At 44.0% G+C, this 18544-nt stretch overlaps 1 protein-coding gene across 7 annotated transcripts in view; it reads right to left on the bottom strand.

Moving 5' to 3' along the window:
• The window catches only part of MAD1L1 (mitotic arrest deficient 1 like 1), a 749374-nt gene that overhangs the window by 480850 nt on the left and 249980 nt on the right, over positions 1-18544 (bottom strand). The gene's annotated exons all lie outside the window — the stretch shown is intronic.

The following is an 18544-nucleotide window of genomic DNA, read 5'->3' on the forward strand; positions in this document are numbered from 1 at the left end:
AAACTAAACAAGCCCAGTTCATGAAGCCTGGCTTCATAGGTCATGTTCTCTAAACCTTTAATCATTCTTGTCGCTCTTCTCTGTACCCTTTCCAATTTCTCCACATCTTTCTTGAAATGTGGCGCCCAGAACTGGACACAGTACTCCAGCTGAGGCCTAACTAGTGCAGAGTAGAGCGGCAGAATGACTTCACGAGTTTTGCTTACAACACACCTGTTGATACAACCTAGAATCATATTTGCTTTTTTTGCAACAGCATCACACTGTTGACTCATATTCAACTTGTGGTCCACTATGACCCCTAGGTCCATAAAAGGCTATTAGCCAGGGGATAAAATGGTGTCCTTGGCCTCTGTTTGTCAGAGGCTGGAGAGGAATGGCAGGAGACGAATCGCTTGATCATTGTCTTCGGTCCACCCTCTCTGGGGCACCTGGTGTTGGCCACTGTCGGTAGACAGGATACTGGGCTAGATGGACCTTTGGTCTGACCCAGTACGGCCGTTCTTATGTTCTTATGTTCTTATCCCTTAGGCCCCACTCACCTGTCACAAAGTCCCATCCCTGGAGGTAGTACTTCCAGGTTTAAGATGGACACGTGATCAGAAGTAAAGGGTGTTGTGTGCCCCTCTAAGAACTCCTTCTACTATCCTCTGCCAGTAGGGATGGGTTTGGCCCCCAAAGGACCCTCCCATGCATCTATACTGCAATTTCATTAATCCAACTTGCATTGCATTAACTCAGGGGGAGAGGCTAGGGGTGCCTCTATTTCAGTGGTTCTCCAACCTTTTGGCCCATGAACCACCTGGTTCAACGTAAAACTTTCTGAGAACCTCCAGTTGCTAATAGAAACTCATTGTTAATTACATAATTACGCGTGAGCCATTTTGCTAGTGTTGCAGCTAAGGAGAACAGTTTAATTTAAATTATTAAATAGATTAAGTGTTTTAACTTTCTTTTGTTAATTTATCAAACTTCATTTTAAATAAAGTAAAATATTAAAAGACCAACACAATGCTTACCTAGCGTGGTACTCTGCTGCAGCAGGGAAAGTCTCCAGGCAGCGTGCTCTCGTTCCCCCAGCAGGGCGAGTGGGAGAGGGAACTCAGTCCCCTCCCCATGCAGCGGGGATCCCAGCACAGCTGCAGGGCTGCAGCACCAGGTCAGGCTTCCCGCTGGTAGGGCGTTGGAGGGGAAGGGGAGGGGGGGGGGGAGAGAAGAAACCCTGAACTTCCCTGCCAGACCAGGCTTGCTGACACGTCCCAAGCAGAGTGGGGAGGGGCACGGGGGAGAGAGAGCAGCAGCTCACAAGGGGCAGTGAGCCCGAGTGCACCCCAAGGGGGGGGCAGTGAGCCCGAGCATGCCCTGAGGGGTGGCAGCACCCCAGCTGAGTTCCGTGAAGCCCCTGCCAGGGCGCAGGCAGCAGTTTAAAAATGCTGAGGTCTGGAAGCGACTACTCACCGCCTGGGACCCAGACACCTCTCCCTTACCCCCTCCCGGCAGCAGCGGCCTCTGTAACAAGGTGCCACCTGCACATGTGGAGGAAGAGGCGGCTGCGCGTCCGCACCGGAGGCCCCGTGGAACAGGGGCAATCCTGCATGGTAAGGAGGAGGCCGCTCGGTGAGCAGTGGTGGGGCAGTGGGTAGTGGAGTGGCCAGAGTCGCGCACCATCAGAAGCCCACCCCAGCTGACAAAGCTTCAATGGGAGCTGCCTATGTGCTCTGAGGTGAGAGGAGGAGGGGATGCTGCTGCTGCGCTGAGCCGCGCCGGGAACAATGAACCTACAGTTTCTTCTTCCTGCAAGTCCAAGTCCCCATCAAAGTGAGATGTCCGACGGAGATTTCCGGGACATTTTACTACTTGATGGGGCACTGGGACAGAGTCCTTAAAATTGGGACGGCCCTGGAAAAATCACTACATATGATCAGCATAGCCATAGGCCATCTCCATTTTATCTTCAATCCTGATTCTGATTCCAGATGCTAGGGACAGAGGGCTTGGAAGGATTTGTTGACCCATCCTGATACAGGATGTACATCAGAGACTTTTAAGCTGGAAGTTTTTAATATCTCCAGTAAGAGCCTGCATCAAGAAGTTGGTGATTGATGTATGCAATGTATCCTCTAACAATCTCGCTCTCAACCTTTTCTTTCATGTATTAATAAACCTTTAAGTTGATTTTAGATTTTCAAGGATTGGCCCAGCTTGCTCTTGTGGGTAAAGTATAAATTGGCCTAGGACTATGGCTGGTCCTTCGGGACCGAAAGGATCTGTTCAGAGTTGGTGAGATTGGGTTTTATAACCTCTCACCTCTGTATGAGGTCTGAGTCTGGTTGTGGCACAGGGAAAGCTGAGGTGTCCAAAGGGTTTTGTTTGTGGGGCTTCCTGCTGGCCAGATTGGCAGCTGAAGTGCTTTGTGTGGCTGGTTTGTGGCCTCTATGGAAAGGACTTCAATCGTGGGCTGTAAATAGCCCAGGTTTTGAGCAATTTGCCCTGAATTGACTCCCTTGGTGATGCCCACACCTGGCCCAATATATTACAATGACTATTCAAATACTCCCCAGGGACAGGGCAGGCAGCCAGTATGCTCCCGGCCCCACTTCTGGGGAGCCCCCTGCTACCCACACAGCTGCCTCTGTATGAGAGGCAGCAGCGCGGGGTTGCAGATGGAGTCAGACTGGGTACGTCTACACTACAGCACTAATTCGATCTAACTTAGTTTGAATTAGTTAATTCGAACTAAGCTAATTCGAACTAACGCATCTAGAACTAAAAACTAGTTTGAATTAGCGTTTTGCTAATTTGAACTAGCACGTCCACATTAAGTGGACCCTGAACCAGGCTTAAGGATGGCTGGAAGCAGTGCCGGCAGAGCATCAGAGGAGGACTTAGAGCATGGAGATGCTGTCTCAGGCTAGCCGAGGGCTGTACTTAAAGGGACCCGACCCCCACCCCGGACAGACAGTTCTCAGGGTGCCCCGCTTGCAAAGCAGTCCTGGCTTGGATTGCCCGGAGTACCCACACTGGGCACATCACAGCACTCGGCCATCAAACCGGCTGCACTTGCCGCAGGCTGCCATCTGGAGAGAGGGGGCAATTGGGGGGCTGCAGGAGACCTTCCACCCCCAGAAGCCCGCAGAGACAGCCCAGTCCTCCCCATCAGGGGCGCCTACCCCATTCCTCCCTCACCTCTTTCCACTTACCCTTCCCTAGCCCCTCTTCTTGATGTACAAAATAAAGGACAATTGTGTTCAAAAATGGAATCTGTCTTTATTGAACAAAACTGGGGGAGACTGGGAAAAGGAGGTGGGAGAGGGGAAGAGAGAGGCTGGGAGAGGGGAGGGCAACTAAAATGATCAGGGGTTGGGAACAGGTCCCATATGAAGAGAGGCTAAAGAGACTGGGACTTTTCAGCTTAGAAAAGAGGAGACGGAGGGGGGACAGGATAGAGGTCTCTAAAAGCAGGAGTTGGGTGGAGAGGGTGCATACAGAAAAATTCTTCATTAGTTCCAATAAAGAAGGACTAGAGGACACCAAAGGAAAGGAATGGGTAGCAGGCTTCAAACTAGTAACAGAAAGTTGTTCTTCACAAAGCAAAGAGTCAACCTGTGGAACTCCTTGCTGCAGGAGGCTGTGAAGGCTAGAACTAGAACAGAGTTTAAAGGGACATGAGATCAAGTCATGGAGGTTGGGTCCACGTGAGATCAAGTCATGGAGGATCAAGTCATGGAGATTGGCTATTAGCCAGGGGGTAGGAGTGGTGTCCCTGCCCAAGGTTTGTGGAAGGCTGGAGAGAGATGGCACGAGACAAATGGCTTGGTCACTGTCTTCGGTCCATCCCCTCCAGGGTCTCTAGGGTTGGCCGCTGTCGGCAGACAGGCTACTGGGCTAGATGGACCTTTGGTCTGACCCAGGACGGCCATTGTAAGCTCAGGGTCGGGGGTCTCAGTGGACCACCTTGATTTTCATGCACACCTGCTCCTGGGTGGCCAGGCTGGAAGCTCTCCTGCCGTAGATGGCCACTTTCCTGTGCCTACTGAGGAGGTCGTGGACGAGGTTCACGATGTCCGCACTAGCCCAGGCGGGTGCCCGACTCTTGCGGTCCCGGGAAAGCTCCCGGGAGCCGCCAGCCAGGTCCCGGGAAGAGGGAGGGGCTGGGGGGCATCGGGTGGGTGGCTCGAGCCGTGCCAGATGCAGGGTCTGCTGGCTGGGTGCTGGCAGGCTTGCACCTGGCACGGGCACCGTAGCCAGCCCGTGCTCCTTTAAGGAGTCCAGGGCCAGGAGGGGGGCAGATTCGTTTCCCTGGTGTTGGCCAGAGTGGCCACCAGGGAAACCTGGGGAGGGCTAGCCTCCCACTAGTTCAAATTAAGGGTCTACACAGCCCTTAATTCGAACTAGTAAATTCAAACTAGGCTTAATCCTCGTGGAATGAGGATTACCTAGTTCAAACTAAGCGCTCCGTTAGTTCGAATTTAATTCGAACTAACGGAGCGCTAGTGTAGCGCCTATGAAAGTTAGTTCGAACTAACATCCGTTAGTTCGAACTAACTTTGTAGCGTAGACATACCCACTGTGAAGGGAGCCAGTTTAAAACCTGCTCCCCTGGTGGACCGCCTGCCTGATACAGAGGCAGCAAAAGTGTGGAGGGAGATGCATGTAGTCAACAAGATTAACCAATAAGTCTAGGCTTATCAGTTATACTGTTGACTACACAATGATATCCCTAATTTTGAGTAGTGTTGACCACAGTAATCACAGTAGAGAGTCCAGGAATGGTGGCAATAAAGTGGAAGAATTTCAGAATCCTGAACCAACTCTCCCAACACTGCCCACCCCTACAAACAAACCCAAACTGCTCTCTTCACAGTACAGCATGAGCCTTAAATTTCTGAATTGGTTGGCATTTTCCACATAAATGCAATTCTAATAAATTAGGGCTGCTGTTGAAAAGTTGCTAAAAACCAGTTAACCCAGTATTGCATTTTATCATATGTTAGAACAGTTTCTCAAATTATTTTCTCTGAAACCTGTCAAATTGTTTGGAGATTTTAAAAAATATATCTATCTATTTTAATAGAAAATCTCTGGAAGCACTATCCTCTGTGAGCTTTCTGAATGCCACAATAAATTTTCACACAATCTACCTTTCATCAGAGCTTGAGTAATGTCAAAATTTACATTTCTTGGTAGTTAGTGAACATGCAAGGGTTTGAATAAGGAATAGTATGGGGGGGACACCTCAGAATGAAGTAGGAAGTGATTGAGCTCTAGAAGCAAGAAAGGGTTGGACTCGCTTCTGACAGAAAAGAATGAAAAAGTCTAAAGTGTAAAATAGCCCAAAAGACCCTCCCCCCTCAACTGCCTTTGCAAGTGAAAAGATTTCTTTCCCCCATTGTGGTGTCATTGTTACTGAAAGAAGATTTCAGTGGAATATGCTTTCCTCTTTTTTTACTGCTAATGTTCTGTTCCAATGAGTTCACACCAATTAACACCAACTTCCAACTGATAAGTTTAACTTCTTATCAAGTAAAAAACTAGTCAGTGTCTATATTTATCACCCTCTCTCTCTCTCTCTCTCTCTCTCTGTGTCTATGTATATAAAATCATAATCAAACCAGGTCAAAATTGCTGCTCAGTTGTCAATTATAACTGCAGTATACTGGGGGTTGTCAAACCAGGTCAAAATATAAAGAGAGAGACAGAGTAAGAGAGAGAGACCTGGTTTGACAGCCCCCACCATACAGCAGCTATAATTTACAATTGTTCAGCATTCCACTGAGAAGACATTCAACAATGCCAGCACTTTCAACCTCCTACCTTACATATATGAAAGTAGAAAAAGGGATGGGGTAGGTGCCTCGGATCAACATCTCATATGGGAAACTGACATGCAAAGATACTCAGTGCTAAACATCTAGGCTCATGACAAATATTGGTTTATTTTAAAACAATTTTTCTTTTTTAATGGCTGCTTTGGATTGGTAGAAGAGTCTAAAGTTGTAGCCTCTAATATAATAAACCTTCCCTATCTCACACCTTCTTCTGTTCTTGCTGACCTACCTGTGAGCTGTACTACCATGAAAATTACACCAAACTGAGAAGGCAGAGTCCAGCGACATCAGCCAGCCACTGTCTCTTGTCATAGCTGATGCAATCCACAGAGAGACTGACATTTTGTTACATTTTGCTTGGAAATATACAAAATGATTTAAATGGGTTTGAAAGCATCTGAGTTTCCTTGGAGCAGACAGTAACGAAAGCTTCTTTGACTAAGGCAACATGAATGGCACACTTACCCAAAGCATAAAGAAGTCATATCTGCTGCTATGGGATTTGCACTGTTCCCCAAGAAGATGCTCTAAACAGAAAAAGCGTTGGCTCGGGGAGAATAAAAGGCATAGTCGCACCAAACTGGGGATGAAGGAGGAGGGAAAAAGAAGGTGACAAGCATGGCATTTGTTCTGGGAGCAAATGAGAGAACTAAAGGTAAGGTTTTACTTAAAGGGATTGCAGAATGAATTACTTCCAGAAGACTGCTCTGAGCAACAAAAATTCTGTCAAATGCTGCCACATAGCCTTAAATAAAAGGCGTTGATCATTCTTGCTCTCTTGGGCGCATGTTCACATCTTAGTTGGAAAAAAGGGAAAAGAAAAGGGAAAGCATGGGGTGAATGAGGAGAGAGAGGGGAAGAGATGCCACTGGAGTAAGCAATGCCATTTGTGTTTTCACATTCACTTCATGCAAAAGGTCACAGCTCCTCCCTCCACCCCTCCTTTTTAATTTTTAACTACTGCCTGAGGCAGCTCACAAGCACCTCTCTTCCAGGCACTAAAACTCCCACGAACCCTATCTTAATAAACACCTTCACATCACAGAGGGATAAGAGCATTTTGTTTTGATTTCATTATATTTCCTGAAATTGCTTTTCTCTTTCTGTATTTTTTCTTCAATGCGGTGTTGCAGCGGCCCTCCTGAGGGATAATGCAACAATCTTTCTGAAAAAGTCAGCTTTCTAACAACACTACAAATGGTATTTCCCAGTAACAAAATAAGCAGGACTTTTGCTTTTTTTTAAAAATGAATATAATAGAAATGTCAGCCCAGAAACGTAGCCTCAAAGGACGATATATTAATACCAGAAAAATAAATTTTAAGAGAAAAGGGAGCTTTTCCTTGTCTGTGAAAGTTAGCAGAAAACCTTGCAAAGCAGAACAGATGCTAAACTAGTAAGAGTGAGCAAGTGTCTGCAGTGTGTTTGCCTAAAGTGCACTGAAGTGAGCCATGCAAGCACGTCTGTGTCTGAGAGTCTGTTGGTTCAAGAACTCCTCCTAAATAGTAAGAGGTAGGGCCACCAAATTTGATATTCAGCTCCCTCTTCTCCTAATTTAAAGCAAGGTCAGGGTTTGGTTGTGCAGGACGCCAGGGGAAATGACTGTTTTCTATAACATGCAAAGGGAGGGACTGCTGTTCAGAGGGATAGGATATGAAAGTGGCCATTGGGGGCAGCGAGCCCACAAGAAATAGCTGTCCTGCATACTGTCCACTGGGGGTAGCTGGACCACCCACGGGAGTGGCCAGCAGGATTGGCGCTCCACCATCTTGCCTGCCAGCACACCAAGTAGCCCTTTTCTCCAAATCCTTCCCTCGCCACCTGGCTCTTGGCTGTAGCACTGGAGGGTGGGGAGAAGGCCCCTGGCAGCCAAGGTGGGGACCGGGGAGAGAAAAAAGCCCATGCCGGATGGGAATCCCCACCTCAAGCTCCTCCTCACTCCCCTACTCTCACTCTCACACCCTCCCATCCCCAGCCTCCTGCACTTACCCCCACATATCAGCGGAACCACCCAAGGGAGCGGCCAGCAGTACTGGCGCTCCACCATCTAGCCTGCCAGCACACCAAGGAGCCCCTTGTTCCAAATCCTGGGTGGAACTGGCTGGTTTTATTCAATGTGGCAATTCACAGGCTCCAAAAGCCCCGTGTGTTATATGCACCGAAACGGTTTCCAACAAAGCAATAAAACCTTCAAAGCTAATTTGTCATTTAGTCTAAACATCCCACTTTCTCTCTCTCTAAAAGAAAAAACACAGAAAAAAGGAAAGCTGAAGGACAAAAGCAATTATTTTGCAATGCCACATGTGCACCCTCAAACATGGCTGCTTTGAAGGTCTGGTTTCTAGCAGCTCACTGAATTGCCAAACCTAAAAAGCCTTTCACAATTGTCAAAGAGCTGATTCTTCCTGCTGCAAAAGATATCTGCCATGAGCTGTTTGGGGAAACAGCAGCTTATAAGATAGGACAAGTTCCTCTTTCCAACAACACTGTTGCCAGGAGGATCAATGAAATAGCTGAGGACATTGAGAAGTAGTTGCTGGAGAGGATAAATGGATCTCCATGTTTTTCTATTCAGGTGGTTGAAACAACCAATATTGAAAACTAGGCAATACTGTTAGTGTATGTGCATTATATATTAGAAGATGACATGCATGAAGATTTACTGTGTGCACTTCCCCTGCCTACGAAAGCAACAGGGGCAGAAATTTTGTACAGTTACATTTCAGGCAGGCTCAGCTAGAGTTAATTGCATTACAGTTTGTACTGATGGCACTACAGTTTCACAACCAGGGTAAAAGAAGTTGCGCCTGAATATAAGTCTACCAACGGTCATTCATCACAAAATGTTGGCAAGCCAAAAGTTTTGACCTGAACTTCTCAATGTTTTCCATGACATTATCTGTATCTGTATCCACTAAAGTCACATTTATTTGAATCACTGAGAGAGGATATGGACGCCGAACACAAGCAGCTTCTGCTGCATACAGTAGTTTGTTGGCTGTTGAAAGGGAAAACCTTGACCAAAGTCTAACTTAAGAAAACAGCTGCAGAGATTTCACAGATAAAAATTCACCATTAGCTGCACATTTTAATGACAAGATCTGGCTCATTAAACTTGTGTATGTGAGCAACATATTCACTGCACTGAACAAACTCAATCTCTCGCTGCAAGGGAGAATAGAATCTGTTTTTAAAATGGCAGATAAAATCCCAACCTTCAAAATCAATCTGGAAAACTGAGGGAAACGTGTGGATAGGGGAATTTTTAACTTTTCATACTTTTGGATTTTTCAGAAGAAGCTGTTGGACTTTCCAAGTTAGTAAGTAAGCACCTAAACCCACTCTCGGATGTATTTGAGCAATATTTTCTGAATTCAAAAGATCCGAGATTTGGCAAAGAATTGATCCGCAATCCATTTCTTCCTGCCAACAAGAGGTCGTCCTCCTTGCCACTACTGCAAGAGGATCAGCTGATTGAGCTGGCATGTGATAGAGAACTTAAAACTTTGTTTAGGGCATCCTCATGTGTGTCATCCTTCTGGATTAAAATAAAGGGTGAATATTCAGAACTCAGCACCCTAGCTCTGAAGACCTTGTTGCCATTTTCATCTACACACCTTCATGAAAAGGGTTTCTCTGCAATGACTGCTACCATGACCAGACATCAGAATAGGCTTGACATGATAAACATAGTGCGAGTCTCGCTGCCAAGCATAATGCCTCGCTATAACTTGCTTGTGTTGGACAAACAAGCCCAACATTTCATGTTCTTTAGCAGCTAGACTAACTAGTGATATCTTATATGTGACTTTTAACAGTGGTGGACATAAAATACTTTGGGAAGCGATGTCTTATGTATGACTTTTAAAGCTGTGGAAATAAAATACTTTGGGTAGCTAGCGATGCATTATGTATGATTTTTTAAGATGGAAAGTGAATACTTTGGAGGCGATAATAAAAAAAATCCATTAAAATGAGATGTATTGTGTGCGTATAGATGCAGTGTAAAATAACACGTGATCACAAAATTAATTGCCATAATGAATACGCAAATATGTAAATACATTAATTACCATAATGAATTAGCAAATGTTTCTCTGCCAGTCCACCAAAAGTTTTTGAATGAATTTGCCAGACTGCGGTAAAAAAAAGGGTTGGGAACCAATGGACTGCTTGACTATTTGCTTCAATCCCTAGTCCCAAATCTTTTTAAACACTCCATATTCCTAATAATTTTTCATGCCCTTCTCTGTGCCTGTTCTGTTTCTAATACAGGCAACAAAGAGAGGGAGAGGGAGAGCAAGTGTAGCATGCAATTATATAGTGGCAATATGATATTTTGTTTTATTATTTATCTCTTTCCTGGTGATACCTAACATTTTTACCGTTTTTTCTTTTGACTGCCACTTCCCATTGAGCAAATGTTTTCAGAGAACTATCCACAAATACTCAAGATCTTGTTCATGAATAGTAATTGTTAGACCCTGTCATTTTGTATGTATAGATAGAATTCTTATTTCTAGTGTGTATTACTTTGTAATTCAATACAGAATTTTATCTGCCATTTTGTTGCCTAATCACCCAGTTTTGTGATACATCTTTGTAACTCCTTGCAGTGAACTTTGAACTTAACTATCTTAAATAATTTTGTATCATCTGCAAATTTTGCTGCCTTACCATTCACTTCCTTTCTCAAATCATTTATGAATATGTTCAACAGCTCTTATCCCTTTACATTCTGAAATCTGACCATTTATTCTCACCCTTTGTTTCCCATCTTTTAATCAATTATTGATACATGAGAGGACCTTCTCTATCCCACGACTGCTCACTTTGCCTAAGAACCTTGGTGAGGAAATTTGTCAAAGGCTTTCTAAAAGTTCAAATACACTATATCCACTGGATCACCCTTGTCCACATGCCTAATGTTATCCTCAAAGAATTCCAATATATTGGTGAAGCAAGATTTCCCTTTACAAAATTGTCTTGATTCTTCACCAACATATTATGTTCCTCTATATGTCTGATAATTCTATTAATTTACTTATAGTCTCAAACAATTTCCTGTTACTGAAGTCAGAGTTACCAGCTTGTTGCCAGGATGCTCTCTGGAGCATTTTTTTAAGAATCCACATTACAAGAGCTATCCTCCAGTCATCTGTTACAGTAGCTGATTTAAGTGATAGGTTACATGCCACACAATTAGTCATTACACAGTTTCATATTTGAGTTCTTTCAGAACTCATGGGTGAATACCATTTGGTCCTGGTAACATTACTTTTTCATTTGTGAATTAATTCCAAAAACACCTCTGACGCCTCCATCTCAGATACTTCCTCAGATTTATCACCTAAAAATAATGTCTCACATAGGGGGAACTTCCTCACATCCTCTGCAGTGAAAACTAATTCAAAGAATTCAAGTAGTTTCTCCACAATAGTCTGGTCTTTCTTGAATGCTCCTTTAGCATCTCAGTCATCTAGTGGCTCTTCTGACTGCTGTTAGTGTTAATGTCTTTAGCTAGCTGTTCTTCAAATTCTTTCCTAACCTGCTTTATTATACTTTCATATTTGACTTGCCAGAGTACACTTGACTTGCCAGAAAAAACACGCTTTTCTGCTTTCTGGCTCCCTTTTACAAGCAGCAGAACAGGAGAGAGTTTTGTAACCCACTCCCCCTTGTGGTGAAAGCTTTCTAGAATGAAGAAACGATAACTAAATTCTGGAGAAGCAGAGAGAAATGGCAGATACAGCAGTTAAAACCTGTAATGCCATAACAGTTTGGCAATTTACAAGCTTTCTAGATAAATGTAATGGCCAGGAGGGGGGGTGGGGATAGCTCAGTGGTTTGAGCGTTGGCCTGCTAAACCCAAGGTTGTGAGCTTAATCCTTGCAGAGGGGATTTGGGGCAAATATTTGTCAGGGATGGTACTTGGTCCTGCTGTGAAGGCAGGGGTCTGGACTTGATGACCTTTCAAGGTCCCTTCCAGTTCTAGGAGATAGGCAAATCTCCATTAATTTAAATATACATGACTGTCCCCCAAGGCCACACAGCACATCAGTGTCACAGGCAAGATTATAATTAGGACTCTGCAAATTGCAATCCATGAAAAATGTGTCACTGACTGAAATCTGGTTTCCTCCCTCTCTTCCCCCACAAAATCTGGGTTTTTTTGTGCTTTTACCCTGTACTATACAGATTTCACAGGGGAGACCAGGATTTCTGACATTGGGGATCATGATCAAAAAGGGAATTGAGGAAGGCTGAAAGGTTACTTTAGACTTTTGCTGTATTGCCACCCTTACTTCTGTGCTGCCATCAGAACTGAAATGTTGGAGAGTGGCAGCTGTTGCTGGGTGCCTTGCTCTAAACATGGCAGCGGAACACACCATGCTATGCCACCCTTACTTCTGCAGTGCTGTTGGCAGGCTCTCTGTCTTTGGAACTGGTCTTCTGGCCAACAGCCCCTGCTTTCCAGCTGCCCAGCTCTGAAGACAACATCACCACCACCAACAATGGAGAAGTAAGGGTAGCAATATTGCAACCCCCTACAATCACCTTGCAACCCCCACACTCATTTTTGGGTCAAGACCCCTACAATTACAACACTGTGAAATTTCAGATTTAAATAGCTAAAATCTTCACATTTACCATTTTTTAAACCCACAAACATGAAACTGACCAAAATGGGCCATGAATTTGACAAGACTAATTATAATTTTGGCATTCCCGTATCCCAGGCCAGTGCTCAGTCCAATACACCAAGTGTTCTCAACTATTTTCACTGTATAGTTCACAGCTTAATAGGCATGGCCTCTCTAGTAACTGATCGCCTCCTCTTAAAATCCACTATTATATCTGCCTTGTATCAAATACAGAAATCCAGTGCATAGAGAAGTAATTTTAGGAAAATATTTACATTATTTATTGATAGCCATCTAATATGAATAGCTGCTGAAAATAAGGTGTGGTAGCTAGAATCCTATGACCAGCCAGGTCTCTACAGTCTACAAACAACTAGTGTCCACACAGTTCAGTGCATTCTAAACCATGCTGCCTTCTCAGCCTGAAATACTAACATAGCAAATACTCATGAGACAAGGACCATTTAATTTCTGTTTTATATAACAAGTTAGGGTCAAAGATAATTTATCCTGTGTTTCTTTTAAAAAGTTACTAGCCTTGCTCGACCATTCCTTGAGATGTTTTGCACATGCCCACTCCACTCTTCATGTCCGAATGGGCAGAAATTTTTTCCACCTTAGTATCTGTCATGGAAGCTCAAGTGCCCAGTGTTGTTGCATGACACTATATATCAGTGTATAAGGGCCCAGTGACTCTAGAAACCCTGTTCCTTCTTTCCAGACAACTCCAGTGCAGATGGGTAGGACAACAGGTAATGAAATGGACATGTGCAACACGTCTGGAAGGTCAAAAGCTATATAAGGTTAGTAATTGTTTTTAATTCCTTGAGTGACTGCACATTCCATTCTTGGTAGCTCACAAGCTGTCAGGTAGCTATAAACACAAAGTCGGGAGTACAATTCAGGAAAACGCAGACTGCTGCGTGAAAGGCAGGATGGCAGGGCTGGGGATGGTACAGTCACCAGGGGGAGCAACCCTATGGAGCACTGTCTCCTGGGATCAGTGGCTCCAGATTCTACTTCTTTAGCCTCTGTGGTTCACAAGAGAGCCCTGGGGTTTAGGTAGACTAGCTCTAGGGATACCAATTTATATCCATGAACATGAATTTGAATCTGTAAAGAGCTTTAAATATAGGAGGCTATCCATAATGAAAGTCTTTGTGGAGAGCTTGGGAGATGCTTCATTTTGTCTGTAATGTCCACAGATAGTTCGGTTGACCAATGGAACTGCTTAGTTTTATATTGAATGCCAAAGCTCTTTTAACATCTGTGGTATGCAGGCAAGTGATTTAGGGCAAAATATAGGCAAGTAAATTGATTGGTTAATATGAACGTTAGATAACTCTTTAGAGAGAAATCTTGGATGAGGATGCAGATGTACTTTGTCCTTAAAGAACACTGTATAAGGTGCAGCTCAGCCACTCTACTGTCCAAAATGATGCCTTCAAAAATGCCGTCTTCAGAGTCTCAAATGGAAACCCCGTAAGTCTTAGGGATGTTAAATTTCTTTTAATCAGCTAATTGAGTAGTTGATAGAATTTCCAATGACTATTCAATTAGTCCATAAGGGGGGAAAACTGCAAAACCACAGTGGGGTTAGTTCCCAACCCTGGGAACTAACCCCACTGCAGCTCTGCCTTTTAAATGTAACAGCCACCTGGCTCTTATTACATTTAAAAGCCAGAGGCTCAGCAGGGACCAGGAACAAACAGGGAACCAGCTGTCCTAGCTTGCAACTGATCCCAGACACTGCACCTCTGCTTTAAAAGCATTTAAGAGAGGAGGTGCAGAATCTGGGATCAAATGCAAGCTGGGACAGCGGATTCCCAGCTTGTGCCCATTCCCCCCACTGTGCCTCTGCCTCCCCTACCCACCCCCCACGAAGACGGTGCTGGGAAGAACTGGCTTTTAAGCCAGATCCTCCCAGCACTGGCTCCTGCTCCCCAGCCCCTTTGCTGCCTCTGCTGGAGGCAGCAAGTGGGTGGGACGACTAATCAACTAGCCACTCCACTACCCATGTACATCCCTAAACAAAACTATGCTCAACTCCCAGGAGGGAACAGGTTCCCTTATCTAAGGATACAACCCTTCCAAGCCCATCAAAAATCAGATTGTCATACTGTTAGAAAATATAAAACAGATCTGTCCAACAATCTAGAGAAATCAATACTTAAGAAGGCACACCCAGCACAGAGTTCAGATGGTGACAACTTGCCGAATAACTGGAAGCCAAAAAACATTGAAGAGTCCTGAGATGTAGTCTGGCATGCTGGACATCTGTGCATGAAGACCCCAGGAGTCCCATACAGATTCAAACTATTAGGACTAGGTGAGCCCTCAGATCTGCAACAAGAAACCAAATTCCTTGGAATGCTGTTTTGGAAAGAAAAGCTCTGACTGGACAAATACTTGCCCTGGGCAGTCTCTGGCAAATCAGTCAGCTGGGTAGATTCTTATTCTTATCTTCCTTGGGAAAACTGCTGTCATGGGCTTACATTTTGGAGGAGATGCAGTCAGGTCAAAAGGCAGCATCGGCAACTGGTAATGAAGTGCTTCACTATGAACCTGAGATTCTTTCTGTGACCTTGGTAAATCACCACATGAAAGGAGGCATCTTAAGTTTAGGGTGGTATGCCAGTAGCAAGAAATGGAACAATGGAAGTCAGTATGACCAAGTGAAACTTATCTTTTTGAGAAATCAAAATTGGGTTGAGATCTCCTTTCAGTTTCAGAATTAGGAAATACCAGGAATAGAACCCTTTCCCTCTGAGACACTGCGGAACCTTCTTTCTGACTCCTACCTGAAAGGGAGAATGAATCTGCTGGAGGAGAACCTTCTTGTGAAAGTGGTACCTGAAGAGTGAAGAGAAGTGCTGAGTGGGAGGGAGGGACAGAAACAAATTGGATGGTAAATCCCATTTCCACAGAGCTGAAGACTCACTGGTCCAAAATAATCCAGGACTAAGTACTGAGCAAGTGGAAATTTTGGTTTGCTAATATTGGGGAGATGGAATGGGGCATCCTGGAAACTGGCATAATGACCTCAAGTGACCCATCAAAACACCAATTTAGCACACTCTAGGTATCTTGAGGGACCAAGCATTGATGCAGAGATAGGAGGAGGTAGTCTGTGTCTACAACCTCTATTCTTACTTTGCAGGTCCTGACAAGGAGCAGAGGCAGGGTAGCAGTGGATTTTCTATGAGCCAAAGTGTTTCCTAAACAGGGCAAGAATATGCAAACCTAAAGATTTTCAAGTCACCTTATAGTCCTTAAAGCTATGGAGTTTAGAGTCTGTTTGCTCCGAACAACATGAAAATGCTTCAAAGGATTGATCTTGTACTGTTTGTTGGACCTCTTGCAGAAGCCCTCAGGACTACAGCCAAGATTTCCTGCACATGAAGGCATAGCCCTTGCTTATGGATTCATTCTTTTCCTGTACTTACCCTTAGATGCTGTCACGCCTCTCTCCACCCACTTCAATCAGCTACTATAATTACCAACTGAGCCGCCGCCTTCACCTTGTTCACTAGATGTCTCTTCTGTCTGCATTACTTCCCTCGACTGCAGCTCCTTGTCCCCAGTCTACTTCCTAGCAGGCTTCTCTTCGATCCTCACTCACTGCCTTTCATAATTCAAGGTTTGGGGGCTTAAGGCATAAACTCTACAGAACATGCAGCAAGGAAGCAGACGAGATACATAATAAGATTGTTGCTGAGAGAACCATAACGTGGAATTACCTGACTTCAGTGTGTTTAAATTCTCAGACGTATCATTGGATTAACCTAGTTTTCCTTTATTTAATAGAAATATTCACAAAGATCTTTATTCAGTGGAAACATGCAGACTGAAGGTGAAATAAATTCCTCTTTTAGGAGTGTATTTCTAATTTTCATAATCTAACCTCTTACCTAGAAGGGCACTGGATATTAATATCCCTCTGCTAGGGAAAAAACCTAGTCATCATTCAGGGAGAAGGAATCTTACTCCTAAACCCCTGGTAACAAGCCCCATGATTTATAACACATTTAAAAGGCTCTAAGCACCTCTGTAGTAATTAAAAATACTTCCAAATACACCATCAATAAATTAGAGACAGTCAGTTAGCATCTGTCTGCGCAAAAGCATCTCTGACATTTGCTGTAAGTACTTTTGCACACTTCAATGCAAATCCAAAACCAGTGTAAGCTGGAATCACCGCTGTGGGCCCCTTTCACTACTCCCCACTTACAGGGAAAGTCAGGGAAGACCTATGTAACAGTAAACCTATGACTCTGGCCTGCACAGGAGATATCACCTAAATGCTTCCCCCAAATCCTGCCCTCCAAAAATCACAACAGCCCAGATCAGGAAACCTCCAAGGTCAGAATCAGAACAGGATTTGCACTCTAGCTGTGAAAAATTAGGACAATAAAATGAATCAATTATGCAAGATATTACAAATCTGAGCAATATTAGTGGAGAAGAACAAACTTAAAACCTGCAATACAAAGACAGCTCAAGGTTTCAAACTGCTCTAAAGATTACATGTACTGCTGTAGCTGTGTTGGAGAGCCCTGCAAATCCACAGATATCTACTTTATATCTGTAGATATCTACATCAGCAGACCATTTAGATCATGGATAGATACGGATCCAAATTTTATATCTAATGCCCTGCAAATCTGTGGCTATCTGCTTGATATGCGCTAGTCATTTTTGCAGATTTTTGTTCTACCTGTTGGTCCCAGGATATTAGAGACACAATGTAGATGAGGTAATATCTTTTAATGGACCAACTGCTATTGAGAAGAGAGACAAGCTTTTGCTGTTACACAGAGTTCTGTGCAAGTCGGACAGCTTATGTCTCTCACCAATACAAGTTGGTTCATTAAAAGCTATTATCTCATCCACCTTGTCTCTCTAATGGTTATAATAAGCTAAGCAAAGGCAAGAGGAATCATTTCTGGTCTAGAGACTCGCTTCTGGTTGTAGAACTGCATGAAAATGTAGATGTGAACCAGAAAGCCAATCCAGAAGAGCCCACAGTAAAACTGGGTCCCTGGACAGGAGTGTAGAGGGGTGCTCGATGCTCCCAGAAGCGGCGAGGGGCCGCAGGAAGAAGGAGCAAGACCAGTGCCAGCCACGCTGTCTACACTCAGCCCTTAGAGCCACTTGGAGTGCACCGTGAAGTACTCTAGTGTCAATTTAAAGGGGTGCTGCTGCTGTTGCAATAGAATCGCTGGGCCCCAGGGCAATTGCCCTTTTTGTCCCCACCTTTCTCCATCTGTGGGCCTGTGCCAGTCTGAGAAATCAGCAACTGAGGGAGCTTTGAAGCCTTAAGAGTAATTCAGTGGCAGCCTAACAAGAGTCTAACAAAACTACATGCTGTTACTTCCTTAGCTGGAAAGTAGAGGAACAAAATGAAATCAGAGACAGACACACACATACCATGGAATCAGGAAAATAGATTAGGCTTACGACAAAGCAGGAGAAAAGCATGTCTGTGTCAGGAGACAGAGACAGGGAACATTAATTCCTCTTCCCCACTCAAAGCTCTTCAAGTCTCCAACTACACATCCATTACAATATTTTCTTTTTAATCTGAAGATGTCTCCTCCTTCCAATTATACTTGTTTTCCCATGCTGCCCCTAAATTATTGCAAACAGCTTCATCCCAGAACACATCCCTTATATCTCTTCTGTTCCTTCTCTAAAATAAAGAGATTCTGCAAATGTACTGGTGAATATTAGTGACTCTCTTAAAACAGCCCCTTTCAAACAGTAAAAATCATTTGTGTTCACCCAATTCTGGAAGCAATTTCCATTAGCTTAATATAGTCATGATATTTTACCAAGGTAATTATACCCTTAGCTATCAGTAACAATTAAACCCTTAGACTGGAGTTGCTTAATAAAGATCTCAAAATAAAAATCACACATTCAAAATACAGTGTATTTTAATGTCAAGCATGCAAATAAGAACTTGCAATAACTATAACGAACCACAAAGTATAAATCAGCATAACTTATTCCGGCACTAATAAGCCTATGCTAAAATTACATTGTATAATTCTGATTACTACATTATAG

Source organism: Pelodiscus sinensis, chromosome 15, assembly GCF_052426305.1.
Source record: "Pelodiscus sinensis isolate ZL-2025 chromosome 15, ASM5242630v1, whole genome shotgun sequence".
Classification (NCBI taxonomy): domain Eukaryota; kingdom Metazoa; phylum Chordata; order Testudines; family Trionychidae; genus Pelodiscus; species Pelodiscus sinensis.